The following is a 27,514-nucleotide window of genomic DNA, read 5'->3' on the forward strand; positions in this document are numbered from 1 at the left end:
CCAGAATTACTGAGTGTTTACCATATGCTAATTACTCACCTAAAAGTCTTTATCTCATTTAATTTTTATCCCAACATTATCTCATGTAATCTTCACTATAATGCTGTGCATAGCTATTATATCCCTATTTTAGAAATCAGTAAACTGAGGCTCAGAGAGATTAAGTAACTTTTCCAAGATCATACAACCACTAAGTGTTGGAACCACGATTTGAAGTGAAATCTGTTTGATTCTACCACCAGTGTTGTCCAATGAAAATATTCAATTTCTGTGCTGTCTCACACAATAGCCACTAGCCACATATGGCTGTTAAGCATTTGAAATGTGACTAAAACAACTGAATAACTAAATTCTAATTTCCTTTAATTTGAATTTAAATATAAATAGTCTTATGTGACTAGCGGCTACCATATTGAAGAGCACAGTATTAGACTATGAACTCCACGAGAGAAGGTGCCACATACGTTTTACTGATGACTATATCCTCAACATTTAGCACAACAGCCTAGTATATACTAGATACACAACAATATTTTTGAATGAACAAATAAGTTTAAAATATGTGCACATGATTCATTAGAAGTTTTGTCCCTATGATACCAATCCATTGGAAAACTCATTCAGGTTCTTCATGCTTTGAGATTCACTGTTACCAGTGGATAATATAGGATGATAATAAAGATAACATTATTTATCTATCTCAGTATATAAGGAAAAATTAATCAAAATCAACCCATTTTGTGAAAAAAAATTTTACCTGTAAATCATTGGTCAGCCAGAGGACAAATCCTCGTTCTTGTTTTCGTCTTTCTCAGGAGAAAATGAATTTCTACATGATAAAAAAGAAACCAAGTAAAGTTAGGAGTTACTTGCCCTTTTTCCAAATATAGTAGAGAACCATCTCTCATCAATATTTATAAGTTGATGAGAGATTTACAAGTTGATTATAAACTTATTTATAAGTTTATAATATTTAGAAGCAATACCCATCACTGGATCCAAAAGGAAGTTGAGATGAAGTTTAAGTGTATGTGTTTAATTCCCTTAACAAGAGAATAATGAAATGCATTATTTTTTTGCCTGCATGATGCCAAAGAGCTAGACGTATTCCGCCTCCCCATAAAATATATAAAACACTGTGTAGATAGATGTAATAAAAGATTATAACATTTTACTAAGATAAAATAAGGTCCATGTTAACATGAGATGTTACTAGGGTGGAATTATTGATGGCTCTTTTTGTTGAAGACAGTTGGCGAAGATACTGTAAGAAACTTTATCAAACCTTCCTAAAGCAAGAAGAGAGTCTCCTGATACCTTTATCTTTGAGCAAGTTTCTATGAAATTTCCATATTTTAATGGGCATAAAAACCACCCAGGAAGCTTACTAAAAATGCAAATTCCCAGCTTCCACTCACAGAGATTATGAATCAGGTCTTGGGAAGGGCCCAGGAATATTCATTTAATAAACCCTTATCATTTCGGTCCATGAACTACACTTTGAGAAATATTGTAAATTCTTCTAAGATAACTCTATTAAGGAAAGAGGGAAAACATGTACTTGATGGAATGTCTCGTTTCTCGGGAACCATGCAGAATTGATGAACTTGAGTCACAGAAAACACTGTGAGCTGCCTGGCACGTCTGTTCCACTGCTCTTCTCCCCACCACCACCATTTTACAGTTTGAGCATCGTTGATCTCTTTCCCCCAGTTCTTGTGAGCACTGGATTGCAACCCAGTTTGAGCCCATTCCCATCACAAACATAACCTAAACTGATCTTATCAGAGTGAAATCCAGGACTTTTGTTTGGTTGGGAGAAACAGCCTCTACCTCTCTCTCTCTTTCTGGACATTTATGAGAAAGATTGCAGTCCCAGCAGCTGTTGGCAGCCATCTTGCAACCATGTGTGAAATCAAACTTAAGACAAAACCGACACCATGAACAAAAGGTAGAGCAAAGAGATGGCGTTCTTCAGGGCATTTCTGAGCTAGATCAAACCAGTCTTGAAGCCTGCCCTACCTCCAGTTTTCCCAGTTCCGTTAAGTCAATAAATTCTCTCGTTTTAAACAGTTTAAGTTTTCTGTTATTTGGAACATAAAAAGACCTAATTCATACAGCCTGCCGGTTTACATTTTACACATCCATTTTTTTTTTCTTAGCTTTGATCTCTGTGTCTCCAAGATGTTGTTTTGTTATTCCTTCTCCAGCACTGCTTTAAGCATTATGTAAGGGCAGAGATAAATGTCTCAGTTCTCGCTACTCATTTCCCCACACTACACAATTGCCACTAAGGCCCTTGCTATTCTTCTTCTTCACCTGCCACTTTCTCTTCTCACTAGAACTAAGCCACCAGATATACAAGTACTTCTACCTTCTGGCAAAAGAGAGCTATTAAAGACCCTTTGACTGATTTAATCAAGTCCATAGCTTTACAAGAAACTACTTTCCCAAAGGCTTGATGAATGCATTAGCTTCCTCTCAGAACCCTCTGTACACTTTTATTCTGGCTGCTCTAGGACTTTAGGTGCATTTCAAAAGCATTTTGATACCCTTCACCCTTTGGTTCTTTCATGCAATATCTTTTCATATTTTGTCTCATCACAGTAGAAAAAGATGAAGATGCAGAGAAAACCACAGTGGACATCCAGCAGAAGTCAGACGGCCCCTTGCAGGGGCCTCAGGGGCAATTGAATAGATGAGCCCACCAAAGAAAATCCCTGGGCTGTCTGTGCATCTGTGCAAGAAGTAGCAACTGTGGGGTTCTATGCTCTGAAGACAGAAAGCTGAGAAATCCACACTCTTTTTTTCCCCCTTCACTTAAGGAGATGAGAGCATGTGAAATTAAATAGTCAATAGTAGAAACTGAATCCAGGACGTGTGCAAGGCAGAAAGAAAAAAACGTTAAATAGAATATCAACATCTTTTTCCACAGCTTTGAAAATATAGATGGAGGACCTTTACTAAAAACCTCCTTCTAATTACTTCATGGGCCAAAGTGGGACTGAAACAACTAAAGTCTACAGAATATTTTCATTAATCTCTTGTTTCCAAAGAAAAGACCAAAGAAATCAAGTGTTCATCTAGAGAAATGTTATCACCAAACTTATTTGTTTGTCTATTTATTTAGCTGTTGCTGTCTGCTTTATCACTTATATAATGTTAACATTCTTTTAAAATGGGCAGATGGACCTCATTCAAGTTCTGACAGTAACTCTTTGTTATTGGTACAAATGGCTTCAGAGGTATTTAATTACCATTAGTAGTCATCCGTTTGCTCCTAGCTGGTGACATTTGGAATAGTAAGCAGGCAGCATTCTTTGTGTCCAGTGAGTTCATAGAAAGTTAAACCTACTTTTGACAACAGCCTCAAGCTTAGCTACATTAACCCCTCTTCAGTTACTGGATGATGTGTTTGAACAGTATGAATGATTAATGAAGGCTAAATAGTTCAGTTTCTATCTTAAAACCTTTTTGTTAACTTCCAGAGAGCTGAGTGACTGGCAAAGGTGAGTTCAGCTCAAGCAAGTACTCTGGGGAAAAAAAAAAAAAACCATTAATTTGTCAACTATTTATTTTTGAGAGATGTAATAAATTAGAAACTTTCATCCTGATGCCTTTTCCCTTTCACAGATCAATACCTGGGACCATGTTTTTTGCCAGCTTGGCATCAGAAAGCAAATTTTGCTTGCACGTCTAAGGCATGATTGTTTCCTCTCAAGGAAACCAAGCTAAGATGCTGGCAACCGGTAGCAATCCATTACAAAGCTCCTAAAAGTAGCCTATGAATTTTCCTGCAGCAAATTCTAGGATTGTTCTTAGGGCAAGGGCAACAAATCATCCATTAAGCTGAGAAAACCACTTATGTCTGGCTGCTTGTTAGAGACAGGTATATGTGTAAAGACGCTCAGGGCATGTGCTGGTTGATCTGTAAGAGGCATCGCTACCGTTAACTCCTCCAGAGATATCTTTTGCAAAAGAGATTATGGAAGAGGCCAGGCAAAGCTGAGAGCTAGAAGGAGGCAGAGATTACGAACGTGTGCAGGGACTGAAAAGGTGAAGATGACAACTGACTCCAAGAAAGGGAAGCACACAGGACAGGAGGCAGGATTTGTAAGGAGATAAGACAGTCTGGGAACATAGTTTAAGCATACCTTTACATGCAGACGTTTAAGCATATCTTTAAATTTCATTTTCAGAGGTTCCTTTGGCTATGCCTTAAATTTCCTCTTCTTCACCTTTATAACTTTATAGCACTTAGGGCATCACTTAAAACATACCTGGTCACCCAAACAACCCAGAAATTGAGATCCATAGCAAGTGACACAGAGACATCTATTCAATGACCTTTGCTAAAAACAAACCAAAAAAACCCCTGTTATTTCTTGTCTGATTGTCTATTGGGCATGTATCCCTTCCTTTAACAGTTTCTGAATGAAGTACCTTGAGGTATTTTAAATTAATTAATTCTATATCATTTATTTTTGTAATGTGTTTTTTTGTCCATCATTTTTATCAATTATGTATTGATACAGCCTGGGCATTTCTTCCCAAAGAGAAGAAAGTGAAGTCAATTTGAACCAGTGTTTTCCAAAGAGAATTCACAGGTCTACCTCATTCATTTATTGAGTCAACAAACATTTTATTGGGTACTTATTAATTTGCTGGACAATGTGCTAGGCACTTGAGATACAGAGATGTTTGATACCCAGTCTCTACCCCCAAGGATCTCACTGTATGTGGAGAAACAAGTAAGTCTAACAGCAATACAAAAGGTACCATGGGAGGGCAGAGGCGGGATTTTTTTTTTAAGCCAGCCTGGAATGTGGACTTCAGATTTAGAGAAGGCTTCCCAGAGAAAGCAATATTAAACTGGGTCGTACAGTGTGACCCACCCTGGGCTGTGGGTCACAATTTCTGGGACTCCCTGGGTTGTATCCATTTACCCAGAAATTAGCCTTACCTGGAGCACCTGGAGTCCCCTATTCCGTAGCTGACATGGGAATGTGTCGTCATAGGAAACCAGGACCCACAGTCATGCCCAGGGCCCTAAGAAACCCTATTCTGATGTCAGGTTATCTTTAAATACCAAGTGTGACAGCAGTGAAAACTAGTAACAGTTGCATGAGTAGAATAAAATGCAAGACAGGAAGGAAGGAAGGAGGGAAGGAAGGAAGGAAGGAAGGGAGGGAGGGGGATGGAGGGAGGGAGGGGGAGGGAGGGGGAGGGAGGGGGATGAGGGGAGGGAGGGGGAGGGAAGGAGGGAGGGGGAGAGAGGATGAAAGACCGAAGTAAAAAATATCAATTCACATGGAGTGAAGTGAAAGGGAAAACCACCCAGATGATCGAAAACATCAATCTTGAGCAAAGCTTGTAGATGTTAATAATGCTTGACACAGCTCAGGGCATGCAGACAGTGTCCAGGAACAGTACATTGTAAATGTGTGGTCGGTCAGAAAGAGGATTCTGCAGAACCAGCAAATCATATAAATTCTGATGAAGGCATGATTAGCCTTCAGTGTGGGAATCTTCACCCCGAGTGATTTGTGGCCGACTAGGACAGCTCATAAGGTAAGCTGGAGGGAAGGAATTCCCTGGGGTCAATCCTCTTAAACCTAGCCCTACACACAACGAAAAGGGATGTCTAAATACCACCCAGACCTTGTTCTTGTCTCCGTGCAGACTCCCCACAGGTCATTCCGGGCCAAGACGTCCCATCCTGTTCACAATCGCCTAGGGAAGGAGATAGCCAAGCACCTGCATGTAGCCGGCTGCTCTAAGCAGTACTTTCTTGTTTCCTGCTGCATCACTGAGCTGAATGGAGCAAGTCATCTTACTTCTGGCTTTCCTCAGGCTCATCTGGCTCAAAGGGCCAGCCACAAAGGCTGCTGATTGGAATGTATCAAGGTTTGGGGTGGGATGGGGGTGGGTGAGTGGTGGTAGCAAACAGCAATGGGCTTTTTCCCCCGACAGCCACTCACTGCTGACAGAGGCAGGCAGGAGGGAAAGGAACAAGATGGGCTGAGTCTGCGAAGTGGCGGGGAGGGTGTGTGGGCCACCCCGAGGGCAAAACAAGGCACGCCCATCCCAGCACATGGATGCCCTCTAATTGGACAGTTTTGCTTTGGGCAGAGGACTTTGTCTCAATGGCTTCTTCTCTTAGAGACCTCGACATTAGCCCTTAAAACAACAGATGATCTCACCGGAAAGAAGAAACCCCTTTCAAATCAAAGGAGGCTGAAATTTGGATGTAAAAGTTTACCCGATACTATCAATTTTAGTTTGGGGCCAAATTACGAAAAGGAAAAAATTCTGGCAGGAACAAGTGAGTGGGTGATGACTGGATGGGTCAGTGCTCAGAAATCCTACAAGTGAGGCAGGTGATGAGCCTCAGAAGAGAAGAGCTCCTCAGGCTGGGTGGAGAGCCTGGGCTGGGAGGACGTCCAGCTCGGTATCCGCAGTGCCTGATCATCGCCTGGATGAATGGAGTCAGCCACCCCGCGTTCAGCTCCTCTCTCCAACTCACTAGCTGTGTGACTGTCAGAAAATTATTAGTCCTTTTCTAGGCCTCAGTTTCCACATCTGAAAAAATGGGCAAAGGAAGAAAATATCTACCTCATAAGGTTATGAGAATTAACTGAGATAATCCACGTGACAGAGCAGTGAGTCCTGTATAAATGTTCAGGAAGTAAGTTAATGATATCTCCAAACCTTAGATCCCTCCTATGACCTTGGTATTGTTACTGCCAACAAACAGAGGAGGAAACTGAAAGTGAGAAGGTCTGGATAAATGGCCAAAGGTCACAGTGTTACACACTGGCCAGTCAGGAATTGCACCCAAGTCTAAATGGCTGTATCATTTCTATTCTTTCTCATTAATTCCACATTGCACGCACTGATTTTTTTTGCAGCTGGTCTTGCTTTGTTTATATATAAATGTGTTTATATGTATATATACTCTTACTTCCCAGATATTCTGCTCTGGTTTACAACCACAAGGATCTATAAGGTACGGCAACTCTGATGTTTCTAATTTTTTGCTGTGAGCATGCTAAGAGCTCTTCCACAGCAGTGCCAGGAGTACCCACCTTACTTAAAAGAGCTGCAATAACCTGGACCAGTCTTGCCAAGTATCAAGGCCCATAAGATCAGTTTTCAAGGAACCAATTCTAAACAACGGTAATTTAATTTCCTCTATAATCTGGGCAATGCACACAGACCATGGAATGTGCAGACAAGAAGGGATGGTAAGATATGTTTCCGGCTTGGCCAATTTTTACTCCTTTCTGCAAGGTTGGACCCATTCCAAAAGGATGCTACATTCTGTGAAGAGAACTAAAGGACCAAAGAGAATACATTCATCAGAAGCTACCCCAAACAAAGGGCTCCCTCTGCCCTAAGTCCCTTAAGCTTCTCAGAAGAAAGGTGTCATTAGAGGTGAAACCTGCAGTTGGTATTAAGCCTTTGGCCCACACAGGCACTGTAAACATACTTTCCTGTCCAACTGTCCTCTGCTATTTTCTTTGAGAGCCTTGTTTTCTCACGTGCTTTGGACAATTTCAACTTGCCTAAAATCTGTCTTAGGCAGCAGTGTTTTTTTCCATTTCTAATTCAATCTCAGTTTTGTTGAAAGGACATGGAATTTGTATCTGGAAAGATGTTTTGGCCTGCAAAACTAGAAGTAGCTTATGCAAAAAGGAAAATGTATTAGTTCACATAACAAGAAGGCTGGAGCTAGGGTCATCTTAGGTCAGTGAACTCAGCAATTCAAATGCACAATCATAGACCCAGGTACTTTCCATCTTTCCTCCCTCTTCATGTCAGTAGGTCAATTATATCCCTCTTGATTGCAAATGACAACAATATCCAAAGGCCAAAGGGTGTCTCTCTTCTGTGGGCCCATTTTTAAGAGCAAGAAGAATATTCCCAGAAGCCTCCAGAGCAGACAGGTCCTCATGTTCCATTGACCAAGGGCGAGTCACTGTAAACTGTAAATCAGTCACTGGCAAGAGGTCACTAGACAAGTCAAGATTTACAGTGTGGGGCTAGTAAGAAGGCCAGTTGCTATGGATACACAAAGTTGCTCCATACCTTTGTCCTATGAACAAAGAAGAGTGGCAGTGGATGTTGAGTGGGACACCAACACTGTCCGCCATGATATCTGAAGTCATACAGAACTGGGTTTGAAGCCAGACTCACCATTTACACACATAGACGATTTCACCTCTCGAAATCTTAGTATCTCCACTTAGAAAATAGGGCTGAAAGTATCTACTGCAGGGTGGTTGGTGAGGGTTAAACAAGGCCATGTTTGTGATACAGTGAAGAGCACAGCACGGAATAGTAACTTAATAGCTGTTGGTTTCTCCTGTTTTCCTTTTTACCTTCCTTTTGGAAAGCTTTCAGCATATGTGTTTCCATTAGAACTAGAGGACTTTCTCTTATCACTACATGTCTGTGTGGTCTGTCACTCATTCTCCTGCCTCTTCTTGTGATTTCTGGTTTCACAACACTATTAGTACTATCAGTACTGCTTTTAAGAGTGTCATTATTACCGGTTCTTAATACTACTACAGGGATAATTGATAAATGTGTAGTATAAAGTGATATTCGCCCAAGGTTCATATCTGTTGTCCTATTTGACCCTGATAATGTGGTCAATTGGGGATGCTCCAATTAAAAGTAATGAACCAATTTATTTCCTTGTAATTTGTTATCTTTATTAAGTAAGAGCCTTCCATGCACTTTGTCCAATGAATATACCCACACATTAATCTCGATCAGTTGCCAGCAAGTACTTAATGAGGTCTTTGTTGGCATGGTTTAAGATGCTCCTTTGCTCTATTTACCATTTGTGGAGAAACTTAAGAAAGGCAAATTCATATATTTTGTCACTAGATAAGTTTCCTACTGCCCTGAGAAAGAAACAAGTATTCCGTTTGCATAACAGAATACAAAAAGGGCTAATGAGGATGCATTGGCTTAGATTATTATTAAAAGGCACATTTATTTTTAAAAATTGAAGACAATCTCTAATATGTATGAGTTGTAATTGGTCTTAGGTAAGTGCTACAGAAAATATTCTGCATTAGAGCAGAGCTTATGGTCTCTTTTCAACTTTCTTTACTATTTCTAAGCAGTTTTTTTGCTGTCCAAAGAGAACATTCATTAGTTCTTAATCAGTCAATCATTTGTTGAGCACCTACTATGTGCAACATTGTGCTATGTGAAGCAGACAACACAAAGGCAAGGAAGACCGGGTCCTGATCCGTGAGTGTAACATTCCGGTTAGAGGGAGGAGACACATGCAATCAGCTGATAGATTCAGGGCCGTAATATGTTGTGGAAGGAGACCTGGAGTGGCTTCCAGCACTGTCACAGTTGGTGGGTGACCCTGGGAAAACTATTTATCTCCCATGGGCCTCAGTTTCCCTCTTTTGTAAAATAAGCAATTTGAACCAGAGCGTGCCTAACGGTGGTCAAATTCTAAAATTCTGTGATTCTCTAAACAGTCTAAAACTCACTAAAAGCTGGAATAGTCAGCAAAGGTTTGCCGGCTGATCTAGACTTGAAGTGGTTTTGAAGGATGGAGAAGGTCAGCATGTGTGGAAGGAATCTGAGAGAGGGGAGGAGAACACATTCAGGACAGCAGGAATTAGAAGGAACAAGTAATGACTTGGGGGTCATCGTGTCATCCTGGCTGGAGTGAAGGCATGTGTTGGACATTCGCCATTGGCATCCAACTGGACAATAAGCGTGGAGCCAGTTAACCTTGATGTTGCCAGTACACAGAAGGCTTCTCCCTCTTATCTTTTTTATTTCCATCCATTTTCTCTCCCTCCTTTTCTTTCTCTCTTACCTCTTCCTCTTCTACTTCTTCTTTCTTAATATTTTTTCTCCAACTCCCCTTGTCTTCTTCTCCACATTTTTTTCTTTCTATTGTGATGGAGTTTTTAGTTTTTACAAAGCACTTTGTCCTACATGATACTTTTAAACCAGAAAATAATGCATACCATTCCCAAGCTTCTGGGGATTCAGACTCTGGAGCTAGAGAACCTGGGTTTGAGTCCCTGGTCATGCCATTTACCAGCTGTATGGCCTTGGTTAAGTTCCTAACTCCCTGTACTTTAATGTCTTCTCTTGCAAAATGAGGATAATAATGAAACCTAACTCATAGAGTTGTTGTAAGAATTCAATGAATAACTAAAGCACTTGTAACAGTGGAGGGCACCTGGTAGGTTCTATGTGTGTTAATTATTATTTGGAAAAGACCTATCAGGTCATTTTCTGTTCTGCCTATGTGAGTCATACGGTGAATGTTTTTCTAGGTTTTTGTGCCCAGCATCCACAGTTTGTGACCTACTGACAACTTTTACTTGAGCAAATTGGAGCACCACCTGAGCTAATCATTTAAATGTGCTAACTGAAATTTCAAGAACATTTTAAAGCCTTCTGAGTAAGGCCACGGCCTGAAGCTGCAGCCATTTTAATTAGTTGCACCTTCTCTGCCCTGTGATCCAGAAATCTCTAATTGCACCCTGGCAGCCTCCTGCCCCCCGTCACAGATCTGACTTTACCTGCTACTATTTAAATTTTATGAATCATGCTCCCTCTGTTTGAACTCCTGAAACCTCTGAAACTAAATGAATAATTATCAAGATGCAATTGTCACAGTTTCTAAAAGATGCTGCAAAAAGATTTTTTCTTCTTTTTCTATGAAACTTTTTTCCCCAGTTGTCTCCAATTTACAGCCATGAGCATGAAGAAATTCAGCTATTCCTCCAATGAACAGAGAAGAAGATTCTCAGAATCAAGAAGACTGACATCCAGTAAGGAAACACCCACTTCTTCAAAAGGTGGTTTGAGTGTGCCATGGCAACCCCTTCTGGGCACTAACATTAAGGCTTGCCTTAGTGCTCTCCTCCATACATTGACTCAGTGGAAGCTTCTGGCATGAATGTCAATGAGAAAATGGCTATAGTGCCAGGAGCCCCCAGTAGCACAGTGAGGCTGCTCCTCAATGCAAAAGCATCATACTCCTAGTGATGGGCTCTTTCCTTGAATATCCTCGGTATATTCTGACTTTTTCCACTTGGGCAAAATTTTTTTTAAACATCTTTATTGGAGTATAATTGCTTTACAATGGTGTGCTATTTTCTGCTTTATAACAAAGTGAATCAGCTATACATATACACATGTTCCCATATCTCTTCCCTCTTGCGTCTCCCTCCCTCCCACCCTCCCTATTCCACCCCCTAGGTGGTCACAAAGCACAGAGCTGATCTCCCTGTGCTATGCGGCTGCTTCCCACTAGCTATCTACCTTACGTTTGGTAGTGTATATATGTCCATGCCACTCTCTCACTTTGTCCCAGCTTACCCTTCCCCCTCCCCATATCCTCAAGTCCATTCTCTAGTAGGTCTGTATCTTTATTCTCGTATTGCCCCTAGGTTCCTCATGATCATTTTTTTTTTTTTTTTAGATTCCATATACATGTGTTAGCATACGGTATTTGTTTTTCTCCACTTGGGCAAATATTAAGGTCTAATGCTACAGGCTGTAGAGCCATTAGACTTAACAGCTAAAAAAAAAAAATACATATTCAGGAAACACTGCAATGGGAACAGATCAGTCTTAATCATTTGTAATTTTATCTTCCATTTATGTACCATTGCATTGCATCCCTGCTTTCAAAATTCTTTCCTCTCCTAATTTCTATAGTCCTCCTGTTCTTATTTGTTCATCCATTCATTTATTCAAAAATGAATAAGAGGAGCCCTTCTTATGTATTGGGTTTTCCCATTTCCTTTCTCTATAACACTGGCTCCTCCTCTTCTTCCTACTCTTTAAATATTGATGTTTCCCAAGGAGGTCTCATCCTCGATGCACTACTCTCTTCAGTCTTAAAGCTCTCCTGTGAAAGATCTCATCCATCTTACTGGGGCCTTTACCCTCTACATTTTCAAGACTTCCTGAAAATGATACTCTATAAGTTCTATACCCACATTAGCAGCTGCCTATTAAACATCACCTCTTCCACATCCCACAAGTTAATATTTCCAAAAGAGGACCTGCTATCTTCTCCCCCATACCCACTCTTTTCCTTATAATCCTGAAGTTGATTGATGTCTTTAATTTCCACCTGGAAATTCAAGTTACAGATTTTATGGTCAAGCCCTGCTCTGTCTACTGCCTTGGTAAGCACCACTCCCATCAATCTCCTAGATGTCCCTTGAAGACAGCACTGCCCCTGACCCTCACACCCTTTAGCTTGGACTAATCCACTCTAAGCCACTCTACTCAGCTTTGGTTCATCCTCCACACAGACAACACAGTTAGGTTCTTGAAAAATAAGCTGAAAATGTCCTCCCTTGCCCAAAACAAGACAAGACAACATGCAAAGGGGAAAAAGCCTGTTGCTATTCATTGCTGACTTTAGGATTATCCAAAGTTCTTAGCCTCACATATCAAACCCTTCACAGTTCCACCATAACCCAGCTCTCCAGCCACATATCCCACCAATTCCTCTTCTATACCCACCTTCTGCCACAGTGACCATCTCACCAGTCCCCAGAAGTACCAGGAACTTTCAAGGTATTATACATTTATTCACACATTCTAGCTTCTTCTTCAAACCATTCTTTGTCTATTCACCCCTGCTTATTACTTTATTGCGCAACTTTCTCTAACTTCCCAGGCAGAGGTAATGGATTCCACAGAGCTATGTGTGGCTACTCATATCAGTATTTTTAAACCTCTCACTTTATCATGAATGATTCATTCACATATCCATCTCTCTCTCTAAGGTTGGAAACTCCTTGAGGATTGAGATCATGTCTCAGTCATTTTTGTATCCAAAGTGCTGTGCAGAGAGCCTGGAACACAACAAGTTCCCACTAGATGTTCATTGCATAGATGGATGGATGGATGAATGGACAAATGAATGTACAAATGGATGGATAGTTTCTACTGCCTTTTTAGTAGGGATGGGATTAAAAATATAAAGTTTTAACCTTATGTATAACACTGGATTCTTTCTGCTATTGATGAAAAGAGATCCAACTCAAGCTAGCTTAAGCAAATATTTGGTTCATATGGTTGAGAAATTCAGGGATGGAGCAGGGCCCAGAGTCTGAAACGGACTTAAAAAGTGTCATCAGCTCATTTTCCCTCATATGTGCACATGCTCACACTCACTCTCTTTTTTCTTCATCTCTGGTCTCTGGTTTTTTTCTTTTCTCTTTCTCTTGATTATTGGTCTCATTCTTTCCTGCAGCTGATAAGCGTCCTGTACAACTAGAGCCAGGAAGGCAAGACAGCCTCAGGATTACAGCACACCCTAATGACCCCAGGAGAAAAGAGTGAGCTTCTTTGGCTATAAGTTATCTATAAAATCCTAGTGAAGGATTCTAGTAGAGCATTCAATGTGGTCGGCTCAGCGGATACACAGATGGGCCAGGCCTGGACCAGTTTCTCACCACTTTGGCCTGGGGAGGAGGGGACAATGTCCTTTGACTAGTAGCCCCATGGAACCACATGCAGTGAGGGCAAGACAACTCCTCAGAGAGCAGTAATATGATTTTACAAAGGGGGAATGGATGCTGGGAGGCAAAAGGGACAGATTTCCACCACACCCTGAAGTTCCTTTATGCATGTAAGCTGCAACTTGGCACACTGGAAAATGTCGTAAAGATACCTAATTTTTAAAAGATAGGCATTTAAGTATTTGTCAAATAAATTATACAAATAAAAGTAAGAAAAAGACTTAAGTGTTAGAAAACCTTTGTACATTTGAATCTATGCCTTTGTTTTAGAATACATCTAATTAGAAGTGTCAAAGTGAAGAGAACTTCTGAATTTTCTTTGCCTCATCAGAAATTAAGTTGATCCAGGAATTTCGCCAGAGGTCGATCCCTGTGAATCTCAGGCTTGTTTTCCTATGTGGCACATTACTGGAAACATCTGAAATCAGAGCTGCTTCACAGTTCTCTCTCAAACTTGGTGATTTAAAAATCTCATCTTCAAATGCATTTTCTCAACTTAATTCTCCCATACTACATACTTGGTGGCCCTTCCATTTGTCCATTTTTGGAAGAACAGTGCAAGGTCTACAAACACTTTTTTTGAAAACCTAGGTCTTACCATTTCAAGGCAAGTAGTCCCTGGATCAAAATGGAACCACAAGTTCCACTTGGCATCATTCAGTCAAACTTATCAGCAGAGGACAGATATTTTTCTCGGAAATCAGGGCTTCATCAAGACCACAGAGTACAAGTGAATCCTGCAATCTACATTTGCAACATTTGCGACCTGGAAACCAGCCCCAGGTAGGCAGGGAGACTGACACTTTTCACTACTCCAAAACCCTGTTGCTTGATACTTCCCTGATCTCCCTCGACACTTCTTGAAAACGGATTTCATTTGCTGTTCTTGAAATGTTGTTTGCACTTAAATCACATGTTCTAAATTAGTCCCTAGTTACTTTAGGGCAGGAACCATGCAGTGTCTTTTCATGTCTTGCACAGTGTTCATGGACTCTCAGAAAAATACTTATTGAATGAACTGAGATCTTTTTATATCCTTTCAATTCTGTCAGCCCACATAAGACAACTTAAGAGCAAATCTGTGCGGGAACTTTTCCAGTCCATGTTCTTTATTCCAGAATCCTTGAACACAGCTGACATATTCAGAGGTACGTCTGAATTCAGAGGTATAGTGGACAGTTCTCTGGAGCTCCTCCACAGTATTGAAAGTTTTTACTTTGAGATCTTGACCTTCTAACAGTAACAGAGCTTGGGTGGTGACCTAATTGTTGGAAAGATACCCCTTTGGAATGATGGGTAAGTGACAACCAATCATCATTGCAAAGTCTCTGCATAACTGGTATCTGCCCTGTCTAGTTATTCTCATGAAAGGTGAGTTGTCTATATTAAATTTCTGGAATATGGCCTGAGGTGTCTCACATAAGAGTAGTTAGCCAAAGGCTGATCAACTGTGCAGATATAAAGTATATTTGGCTATACTTCAGTGAGGTGATAAAAGGCAATATTTATTTTCAAACTTTTTATTAATTATATCTTATCAATCTCTTTCTCAAGAAGATACCACTAAGATTCTTCAGTTTACATCCTAACTTTGGTCCACTTTACCTTAAATTGGACATTTTTAATATATAAGCTTTCAGAAATAATTACAATTCACACTCTTTCTCCCTAATCAGAATTTTTAAAATTATACTCTATAATTACAATGTACTGTAAGAAAATGTCGAGTGGATAACCCTGTTGCACTGAAATGTTTTTGCTGTAAGCAAGTCTATCCTTTAATGGAATATTTGTCAGTGCATGTATTCATAGAAGCACTCTCAAGGCATGTGCTCAGAAGTTAGGAAATAATTATATTTCTAAACATAATCTTTTCTAATCATCCCATTTTGTTTTACTTAAAAATAACCTGGGGGTTTCTAAGACAGGCACAATTATCTCTGATCTCGGCTCTGAGGTATCATCATTATAGAAGATGATCTGGGATGGGGGAAACAAACTCATAGGTCGACTTCCCTTCTCTTTCCCTGAAAATCCTCAATCTTATTACAAATAAATACACTAGCAAGGAACTGTCTAACTTTAGCCTCTAGCTTGTTAAAGAAGATAAGATAGAAAGCACTGAATTTACAGTAATATTTAATACTTCGTCCATGCAGTTTTAATACATGGTGATGTTCACCTGTCTGTAGACAAGGCTCAGTTCAGTTCAACAAACTTTAATTGAGCTCCTAAATTATACCAAGAACTCTGCTGACTTTCAGGGGCACCAGGGTGAAGATGAGAAGGTTTTTGACTTACAGAGCTTACTATATGGGAGACACACACACAAAAAAAACAACCAAATATGCAGTTCCAATACATAAGTTATGCCCACGTCGATACAGGAGCACAGATGAGGTTGGGGTGTTCTTAGGGGCCTTCTGCCATACACTGTGCCTGGGCTGAGGCTCGGAGAAGTAAGTATTTTGTAGGTGGGAAAGGCGACAGGACAAAGGGAACAACAAAAACAGTCGGTCCAATGCTGTAGGGAGCAGCCTGGTGTTTCTTCAACAAAATCTCTTAAACTGGGGTAGGATAGAGAATAAGGCCAGTGAGTGGCAGGTCCCTCGGGATTTGTGTGCCACAGTTGAATAAGAATCTTGGATTGCTCTGAATAAGAACTAGTCTCCGGCCAGGCCCTGGTCTTCCAGGATGTGAAAGCCATGGGGCCAATCCCAAGCTAAAGTATTGCCTGCACCTTCAGAAACCCTTTGTAAAGGCTCCTCCTGCATTCAGAATCCTATTCCACCCTTGTGTAAAATCCTCAGACCGTGCCTGAAGCTGTGGGTCTTTCTTGCCACCATCGTATTTAAGGAAAGATTATCGAACGCTTGCCTCATTTCAGTGATTGCAGAGACAAATGATAAACGGTCAGACCCTGGCCTCAAGAAACTCACAAGCAAGTATTCATCCTGGGTACCATCCCCTCAAGACTCCGAGGGCACTCCACGGTGGCAATTAGCCAAGGTGGTAGACAAAGCCTGGCAGTGTTCAATGGAGAAGACTATGTTCTCAGTCCTCCTTCCCTTTCCAAGTAACATATATACATTGTGTCAGTGGCCTTCCTAAAAACCTGCCCCTGTCTTCAGTCTAACCAAGAGAAATACAATTTTCTAATTATTTATGTTTTCATATTAGCTTCTTTCTTCAGAAGCTTTCAGAGTGTTTTAAAACTTTTTAAGAATTTGTGACGTTAGTTCATTTTTATACTAAGATACAAGGAGGTGGAGAGATGTACAAAGTATGTAAGCTTTTTTGGCAAAATGAAGACTGCTGTTCTGTAAGGCATTTTACACCAGGTGGAAGAGGAGAATGGCATTGGCGCCAGAAAGTGGCGGACAGAGTTTGTTAATAGAAATTGTCATGTCAATAAACAGTTCCTGAGCATCTTTCAGATTTGAGGTGCTGGGGACCCAAAGCATTTTGATAAGGGGTGTCTGCCCTCAGTGGGCTGACCATCTTACTGAGGGACAGGTAAGCCTGAGGGCAGGAGCTCAGGGGCTCGGATGGAGAAGAAGAAGCACAGAGGAGGGGGTGATGTGAAAGGTTTAGATGGCAAGAGGGTGTGCAGGTAGAACAGGAAGCAGCAACAGCGGGTCTGAGAGGCGTAATGGGATGAAGAGGATACTATGTCATCCAGAGGATGAGCCCATCCACCCTGTTGGCTAAAACCTCAGACCTAGCAGGAACCAGCCATGGCCAAGCAAGTGTGAGCCTTCAGAGGGGAAAATGCCTGCCAGTTCTGGCGAGAGTGGCCTGCTCTCTGACCGGCCTGTTGTGCTGTGAGGAGGGGCTTCCGGCTCCACTCCTGGTGGGCAGCTCCTCGCTGAGAGGCTGCGGTCTGAGCCAAGGTCCGAGGTTGGCCGTTAAAGCTCCCACTAGCTGGAGGCCTGGTCTCCAGGGCCCGACAACCTCTCACAACTCAACCCAAGCTCTGCAAAGTCATATTAGCTATAGTTAGGGCAATCCTATAATTCATTGAGCAAACCCAGAAAATTCTGAAAGGGAAATAGGGCACCACCAGTAACTCAGCACAAACAACAGATTTCAACGGGGACTTTCTTGGCTTGGGACATAGACTCACCTTAGCTGTTGATCCTGAAAACCCCTGATGCGTGGCCAGGCACGATGCCTGCTGTACATTTCTGTCTAACACCCCTTAATAATTCGAAGAATCAGAATGACCAGTAAATGCTGAGATCTGGAAGCCAAGTTTTGCAACTAGAGAGAACCCAGACTGAGGTTTATTTTATTAATCCAAGATATTATAGAATCACTAACCATCCTTAAGTAAACAAATCCCAGCTGCAGCTCACCCCAGACCACAACACACAGAGCTTCCATGTGAGAAGCCGTTCAACAGACAAGTCACACTTGCATGAGGGAGCGCTCCTTTGTAACTTTTGGATTGGAGCTCCTATAGGACCCCTGCTGTTTTCTTTGTCCTCTGTGTTTCCTCTGTCCCTTGTCTCTGCCAGCTGGCAGCCACATAGGTTTTTCCTGGGTGCCCTAGTTCCAATTAAACCAGATGAATAAATTTCGTATATACTATAGCCTGTGATTCAAGTCAGATAAGCCCAAACACATTCTTCAAGTTTGGTAAAAATCTTCCTAGCCATTTTCATCTGATGTGATAATCAATAAACAGATTGCAATTTAATATAAATTATAGATATTATCGAGAAGTAAAAAAAAAAAAAGACTCTTTCCCCAAGATCACTGATCTGTGAAGAAAATATTTGCTTTAGGGGCAGAGCTCAAGTATTACAAAATTAAAACTTTACATAGAACTAGGCACCCCTTTTATTTGAGAGATGACCTAGTGTGATAGAATAACTTAGATTTTGGACTCTGACGGATTTGAGGTTGATCTAGCTATGTGACCTTGGAAATGTTTTTATTTATGAAGGGGACTACCTACTTAATTTATAATTACTCAAAAGAAGTTCCTTACAGAAAAATTTGACTTGAAGGCATGCGATTTAAATTTATGACATTGCTTCAACTGCCAAAATTTGTCCAGATGAGCTAATCAGAGGATTAGTGAGCCATCTTCACTGTGACATGAGTTACCATAAACTTTCTCTTGTTATAGAGCTAGACACTTAATGTTACCCAACTCAACAAAAATAAAGAGTATTCTTAAACTCACTGTGCCATGTCACTTCCTGCATGGTGGAACCCATTTGTGGACAAGGCAGATAAAATGAGGACTATTAGAGAAATAGAGGGATGAAAGGCATGCATTGTTTTCCCGAGTCTACGGCAGCAACGGAACAATGGCATTTTCTTATGGGTAGGAACAGGTTTGCTTTCAGAGCACTTCTCTGTATTTTCCTTGGATCCAGGACTTGTCAGCGAGGACACAGTAAAACCCAAGGATAAGACTCAATCAGCAATAACTCAACAACGCTCATAGGAAGGGTGGTTTTCAAAGGCAATTAGGAAGCTGTTTGTAATGTGAGCTTCTAAAACCACCTAGGGAAGTTCACAATTCACCAAGTTGGAGAAAAACATGACTGTCTCCCTTTGTGACAGGGATGCATAACGTAATGGAAGGCCCCACTGTGGGAGGGCCTCATTCATGTTACTTTATGTTTGGCCCTTATATTTAAGACCCAGAATGGTTTCAATGAAAAGGACTCTAGAGAAGCTTTGTAGTTTATAGGATTAGCACTCACAGAGTAGATGTCTACACATGTGGAATGATTTTAGAACAACACTCTAGTCTTCCCCAAAAACCTCCACTGATGGTTTAGTCCCAAATTTCTAAAGGGTCAAGGCCTTTTACTTGATTATAAGTAGTAAAGTTTATTACTACATATCCTGACTTATTACAATTTAATTTACACCAAACTTTATTTAACATAGGCTTCTCACCAAGAGTATTTGTTTTTCACAAAACTCTAAGAAATGATAGAAAGGCATTATTATTATTACATAAACTTATCATTGTAGATGATTTAGATTAGCTCTTTGGACAGGTGTGGGATAGGGAGATCAATGGTGGAACTGGAGTTGGAGGAGAACACAGAAAAGATTCAAAGTAACCATTAATATGCCTTTCAACTCAGCAAATATACTTCTGGAAATGCACCCCACATGAGTACTTACCCAGATGGATTTAAGGATATGTGTATAATGATACTCACTGTTTGGGATCACAAAAAACTGGAAACAAACCAAGAGTCAATTAAAAATAAATTGTGGGGCTTCCCTGGTGGCGCAGTGGTTGAGAGTCTGCCTGCCGACTCAGGGCACACGGGTTCATGCCCCAGTCCGGGAAGATCCCACATGCCGTGGAGCGGCTAGGCCCGTGCGCCATGGCCGCTGAGCCTGCGCGTCCGGAGCCTGTGCTCCGCAACAGGAGAGGTCACAACAGTGAGAGGCCCGCGTACCGCAAAAAAAAAATTTTAAAAAAATAAATAAATTGTGGAACATCCGCAAACTGGGATCGTGTGGAGCAGTTAAAAAGAATAGAACTGTGAACTGTAGGCTACTATGTAAAGATGTTAAGAATAAATTGCACATCAGCATGTATAGCATGACCTCATTTCTGATTACACAAAATGAGGAGCTAGCTAGATAAATAATAGATCCTTATATATATCAGGAGAATTTTCAGAAAGTTGCTCTATGGTTACCTAGGGAACAGGCCTAACAGAGTGGGAAGGTGGACTTATACTTTTCATTATGGACATACCGGTTCACATTTTTGAAATTTTTATGTATAGTAATAACTTTACTTTTTAAAACAATAATAAAGCAGTTGACTTTTAAGCATGCGCAAAGTTTTATATGGAAGGAAAAAGGAAAAGAAAAAAAGTCATGGAGGGCTGACATGTGCCAGAAACCCAACTCTGCATAAGACATCACATCTAACCTTTATAGCAACTCCGTAAGCTAGGATTTTTCTGCACTTTGTGAGTGAGAAGTGTAGGGCCCATAAGACTAATTCGTTACCATCACAAGCTACAAGAATAGATTCAACCCAATTTTCTGAGACTGCCCCCCCCCAATCCCCATGTATGCATTTCCATAGGACACACTGATATGATGACACACAAAGGTAATGAGAATAACACCAAACAAAAGCAAAAAGATTCTAGCTTCTGGAATTGGAAACTGAAACCTAAGACTTGTCCCACAGGGTAAGCCCCATGGTGTGAAAGGCCACGCCTTGATCTCTAATGCTAACAAGTAATAATTGTGCTGGTGCACTTGTCCTTATAAATGGCTTTGCAAATATGTTCCTAGGGTTGTTGCATGAAAAAATAAATAAACAAATAAATAAAGGCGAATCAGAATGGAGCAGATCCAAAGAACAAAGTGGGAAAAAAGGATTAAAGAGAGGCAACAATGAGAACTAGCTTTGCCATATTTCAAAAATCTTCTGTTGTTCCTTTCAGGATTCTAAAATGAAAGCAAATATTTTTTTTTTCTTTCAAGGCTAAATGGTAAAATGGAAAACTAATTTAATGTTGCCTTTGTTTTACCTTCAAAATAAAATTAAAGTCACTCTTTTATAGAAATGGTTCTCCTTACCAAGGTTAAGAAATCGTTGAACAAAATCCTATGAGATTATTCATTTCTCTGTGATTTTTTTTCTCTTTTGTTCTTCTACAGTTCAGAAAGCTTACTGACTTGTAAGTGACTCCTCATGCTAATATGCACAATATTTATACATCTATAAGTAATACCCACTTGCCCAGTGGCATTCCACACAGAAAAAATAGAATTTTATGTATCATTAAGCAGTTTCCAAGGTGTCGGCAATTTCATGCAAAGCATCAGGGTAATAACTAGTAGCACTACTTACTAAATAGCAGAGTGTTTGGAAATTTTTAAACCACTGCACTGGATACACCTGGACTCCCTGATTGAACTAAACTCTCCCTCTCCCATCCACATGGGTTCAGCCTCCTTATGATGATTTCTCTGTAGGGAAGAGGGTCTGGGAAGGTGGGGGAGGTCAGAGGCTCCAGCAGTCCCAGTGGCTGTCAGTAGAGAGACCCAGTGACAAGAGCCAGCTGCATGTTTGCAGGACCCATTACAAAATGAAAATGTGGGGCCTCCTGCTTAAAAAGCAAGAAAAATGTGTCATTAAAGGTATTTTTTTAAGTTTTTTCCTTTTTCTCTGTGCTTTCTTTCTCTCGACTTGTCATGGTGTTTTTTACTTGCTATTTAATATCTTTCTAAGTAGAGAACAATATCAAAAATTTAAATTATTAGCATGAATTTTACCATTCATCTTTTTATTATACAGTGTGAGTTTTATAAAAGGACATTTAACTCAAATGCAGATTCAAATGCAGATGCATTGAAATTACACAATTCATTTTTCTTAGTTCATACATGCATACGTATTTTGTTATCATAACACTGGAAACATTGCACAAAACTAACTAAATGCTTTTATTTAACTTCTTGATATGTGCACATTCTACCAATACTTTCTTCCTTTGGCTTACTGGTGAATAAGGGAAGACTGAACTATGGGTTGCCCTGTCTTTCCCTTTCCTTCTATGTCATCATTTTCAGCATAAGTGGGTGGCTAATACAAGGAAGTAACAGATGTTAAGAAAGAATCTCGAAGATTCCTTGGGCTTTCATGTTCTTAGAACATCACTGCTTTGTTTCAGCATTAGAAGCAGGTTCCATACTGAGTTTGAGTCTAACTGAAGTTCCACACACTGTGAGTCCACCAAAACTCTGTGCTTACTGGGCATTGTCAATACTATATGAGAATGCAGAAGAAAGGAATGGTGACACTCAGATTGTGTGTATTTCCTTTGTTCAAGCTCATGCTCCATTGCCCCACTGGACATAATAGAAAACACAAGTTCAAAGATAAAATTATTAAGAATTTAAAAATAGCAACAGGAAAGTAGTGAACCAAGCATTGAGCCTTCTGAGTGGGAGGCCCTTTGTGACTGCACAGGTCAGACGGCCATGAACCTAGCCCAGCTTTTGAATCACCAAAGGCAAGACTATGTCCCTTCCCATGACACAGCAACATCCAGGGAGGCTAGCTCTGCAAAGGGAGAGACGGGGCCTGGGGGGAGAGCGAAAGAAGAGAAAAGTCCCACACCCCAGAAGAACTGGCTAATAATACAGCAAAAATGTCATTCTAGTCCACTCCCAGCCTAGACTAGTTAAGATGGTCAAATTGGCCAATATTTCCCAGAGCATTCAAAACACTTTCTGGCCCCTCACAAACTAATAGTTTGTTGTCAGTGCTATTTCCAGGCAATATACAGTTAAATATATTTTTCAAGCACAGAAAGATTTTCCAATGTATTATAATATAATCAGTGGCAACAATTCTCTTCTATCCTGGGTTGACAGTTGCACTGTGCTAAAATGTCAAATGTGTATGAAAGACCCTCAACATTTATGAAGGATATACCCCAAGTCCTTAATAATCCCTAACTAGAGAAAATGGAATGATCCTGGATGTTCCATAAATTATTTTCTGTGCATGTCTTCACACCACAAATGTATTGCCTTTTCACCTGTCACTATGTCTGTTTCTCGTTCATTGGGTATTGTTACATAAATAAAGTTTATTTTTACTTCTTAAGAGTTACTATATTAAATAGTGAGTAGAAAAACACAAAAATGATTCACTTTCACAACCCAGAGGCACAGATCATGTGACTAAATTTGGTGCCTCAAAAAAATTGCAAATGACTACATAGCCTAGGCTGACTAACTAAAATGGCAAGTGTTAAATCTTCAGATGCCCAGGACATGCTTTCTATTTCTACATCCATCAGACCTAAAATGTATACTAAGTCTTCCTAAGGGACTTGCAAAAAGTAAAGACTGTTTGCTACTGATAGGACTTGAGGCTTTTATAACAATTTTTCTAGAACCTACACTCTTCTCAGGTATGAAGCCTTTGATTACTCTGCAGGAATCCTAACTGATGCTTACAAACTTTTTAAAAAATGTTTTAAACTTTAGTACTATTAATTTTTAGCTAGGGTAAAGGCAAGCCCCCATAACAGAGGCATCAGGAAAGTCACTAAGTTATGAACACTGTAAACATCATAGCGACACTCTCTATTGATTTGTTTATTCCTTAATTGAGCAACTATTTTCCTAGCACTGTGTTAGATGGGAGGGATGCAACAATGAATAAAAGAGGTGCGATGTGTGCTTTAAGGAGCTTAGGGATCGGTGAGGAAGATAAACATTAAACAATATACCGTCAACCTAAGTACTTACCTGCGTGTGTGTGTGTGCACGCATGTGCACTTGCATCAGATAGGTGAGGAATGGAAAGTAAAATTAAGGCGTGCAAGTGGTGTCAGGGAAGGCCTAGAGGAAAGAGAGGGAGTCACAAGGATGGGTGGGGAAACAGAGTTGGAGATTTTTCCACGTCAAGGTAACAGTGTGTGTAAAGTGCTATGCAGAAGGCCTTTTAAGCCACACTAAGAATGTTGGACTTCACCCCAGGCAGTGGGATCTCAGAAAGGCATCTCAGAGGAGGTGGTACCACTGACACACTAGGTCTTGCAAAACGGTGACATAGCAAGTATATTGTGGTTCAACGTAATGTATTGGACCAACGCTCACAAAGCCAGGAATCTATTGTAGAAGAGCTTTCAAAACCTCTGTCCCTTGGCATCTTGGTTTCTCTTTCTAAAATGGAGAAAATATCAAACTGCTTATTCTTCTTAAGAGAGCACTTCATGCCATACATTAAGTTTCATTGCCTGAGGTGTATAAAACTGCTTAAACTGACGAAAGAACTTAATCAGATAACATTATTAATATATTATGAGTTATAAGCTACAGATGTAAGGTTAAACAGCAAGTTAGCTCAGTTAATATTCTCCCAGATAATAGACATGAAAATTAACTGAATAAAGGCCAAACAGTGAGCCACAAACTCTTAAGATCTCATCTCATAGTAGAAGGGCTGCCCTCGGCGTAAGATCTGGTATCTGTCATAGAAAAGTCACTGTGATGTAAAATGTCTGTCTCTTGGCTCCTTGGGGTGTAATGCCATCTTCACTAGGGTTTATTGAGTTCTTTCAGTTTATAGCCTTTTTCAGTATACCTGTTACTTAGTTATCATTCTCAACCAGGTTCTGATGGATGCTAATGGAAGAAAGGTGGGCACCAGCTCTCTCAGTTAAAAACAGTAGGATCTTTCAGTTATAATACACTGTGAGCACCACTCTATTTAGCACCAAATTAGTCTCTAAATTCTCTGTGTTGCTTTTGACTCCTTAACAGACCATTCTCATAACTGCTGTAGGTCTGGACACATAACTATGCCCAGAATGATATTCATGGATTAATCTCGAGACCATGCCCAGACCACTGCAGCCTCTTCTTAATAGTGTGTTGTGCTCACAGTTGCTTCTTGGTCACATCACCATGGAAGGCAAGCAGAAATGGATCAGGTTCAGTATTTTCAGGCTAAGGTGAAAGTGTAAAAATAAAGTACTGTAGTGACCACAACTGTGGGTCTGCAGAAATCATTTCCAGCAACAAACTTTGGTACTGATTTTAGCTAACTAAAATTTCAGTTTAAATTTTATTGCGTAGTTGAAAAAATTGGTAAATGAATTCTTTTATTAGACTCCAACAAATTAATTGACTATTTAACAATAGACTCATACAAAATTTGACTTGAGTGAATTCTGTATTTCACACCAGGATAATAAGCATAGTCAATATTTTGTTAAGATTAGAGTAGAAAGCATGTTTAAATGCTGTCTTTCTGAAGATCAGTTGCAAAAAGACAATTGAAGCCTTTGCTAATTGTTCTTCCTTGCTACAGGCTTTGGTCTTTAAAGCAGTCAGAAAAAAATTCTACCTACTTTATCATCTATCATGATTTCTACTGAACTCTTTTGCAAGATTTTATTACTCCAGTCTCAGGAGGTGCTCTCTGAAAAACATTTCCATGAAAAAAGAGTTCCATGGTCAAAGAAGTTAGGGAAAGACTAAAATTATGTCACTCCTTGGATAGTCACGACAGATAGTAGCATGGTAAAATCACTGAGAAGTCCTATAGTGAAGAAATCTATGTCATTTCATTTCATCCATAGATGCCACAAACTATCTGACCACAAGACCCTATTGTCAAATACCACCTGTTAACATCCTGTGGAACAGTAATCCATGGAATGTCCTTCGGAAAGGATGTGTCTGAGTAAGGAGACAGCCAACAAAGCCAAGGTACTTTCTAACCGTCTGCTTTAATAAATAAATACCACACTTCAGTTGCACCATTCAATTGCCTAAATATTAATCCATTCTAAAGGTATAAATTCTTAACATTCACTATGTTACACTGATGTTTTAGTCATTGAATATAAGAGCTATGTCAACACAGTATCTACTGTTAGGAGCTTCTAGTATTCTTGGAAAGAAGAGATCTATCTCCTTAAAGGAAGTTGCACAGAAAGGCCACATGTAATTATGTAAAAATTAGTGAGGCAGAAATAAGTACTATGGGAGTTGAAAGGGGGAGGGCAACTGAATGTACATTATCCACTTTTAGAGACAATGGCAAAACATACACATGCTTTGTTCCCTTCTGCCTGTCATTTCTTCCTTCCTTTCCCAGAGACACTGAGAATACAAAATGTGTTATTTCTTCTCTGCCCACAGCTCTGGCAGGTTGGGATCTCTACATTGTAAAGCCAAAAGACATTCAGTATTAGAGTTTATTGTCAGGAAGTCACAGATCTCAGAGCCAGGGTAGAAGGAAACTCGCCCTCATCTAAGCTTGCCTCCCCCTAGCACCTCCACCAAAGGTCTCCTTGCTCCTACCCGGGCCCCCTTGCTCACTGTTCCCCAGGCAGCAGCCAGAGTCATTCTTTTCAGATGTAAATTTGACCAGGTCTTTTTCCAGTGGTTTCCTGTCACTGGCTACCAAACCTGCGGTGATCTAGCCTAATACTTCCCCTCTGTGTTTCTAACCGCTCTCCTGGCTCGCTGATCTCCAGCACCACTGGCATCTCCATGTCCCTCCTTCCTCAGGGCCTGCGTACTCACTGCTCCTTTTCCCAGGGCATTTCCCCTCACATCTTCACGTCTCTGCTCATCTGCTTTCTCCTCAGAGAGGCCTGCCCCAGGCCTTCATCTAAAATAGCAGTGACATTCTCCACCTCACTCCCACTGCATCCTCCATTCACCTCACCCGTCTCTCCTTGTTCTTGAATAGGTTTATTGCTATTTTTAAAATATTTATCTATCTACTTGTTTACCTCTGTGAGGGCAGGGGCATTATTCTGTATTTCTGTTTTGGCCAGGCATATTTTAGGCACTCCATAAGTGTTTGTTGAATGACTGAGTCAATCGCTGAATGATTGAATGATAAATTTACAGTAGAATAAACCTGCACAGAATAAATCTGCGGTAGAATATATGTTAAAGAATAGCTGAGTGAAATAGAAAATACACACTTTCTGATCAAAATCCGGTGGGTGACTAACTTCTGTGTCGGCACAGGAATTTCAAGAACTTGCTCTGGAGCGAGTCTGGCACTTACAGCCGGATGGCCTTGTGTAAGTTACTCAGCTTCTGTGTGTCTCAGGGTTTTTTTCCTGTAAAAAGGGAACAATAACTATCTGGCAGGTTTCCTGTGAGGATTAAATGAGATAATGTATAGGAAGCCCATAGGCCAAGTACCTTCCACAATGGATGGTAACTATTATTAATTCCCAAAAGCCTGTTTTATAGAGTTTCTTTAAATAGAAAGGTATCTTTTACTAGTTCTTAGAGAAAACCCTTTGGCCTGTTAATACATGAGAAAATAATCAGCTATTCATGAAACATATGGTAATTACCATGCAAAGAAATATTTTAGATTATTGTTTTGAACTATGTAGACAAAAAAATCCTCAGCATTCTGAGCATATAAATATATGACACATCCCCTTTCCACTGATGTTTTCGAC

General features: G+C 40.3%; 1 long non-coding RNA gene across 1 annotated transcript in view; it reads right to left on the reverse strand.

The window, feature by feature from the left end:
* Positions 1 to 756: 756 nt before the first annotated feature.
* Positions 757 to 27,514, reverse strand: part of LOC125964568 (uncharacterized) — a 221,795-nt gene continuing 195,037 nt past the window's right edge. The window contains exon 3 of the long non-coding RNA XR_007477718.1: positions 757 to 829. This is a non-coding gene — a long non-coding RNA (uncharacterized LOC125964568). The remainder of the gene's footprint in view (positions 830 to 27,514) is intronic.

The sequence above is a fragment of the Orcinus orca genome, chromosome 5 (assembly GCF_937001465.1).
Source record: "Orcinus orca chromosome 5, mOrcOrc1.1, whole genome shotgun sequence".
Lineage (NCBI taxonomy): Eukaryota > Metazoa > Chordata > Mammalia > Artiodactyla > Delphinidae > Orcinus > Orcinus orca.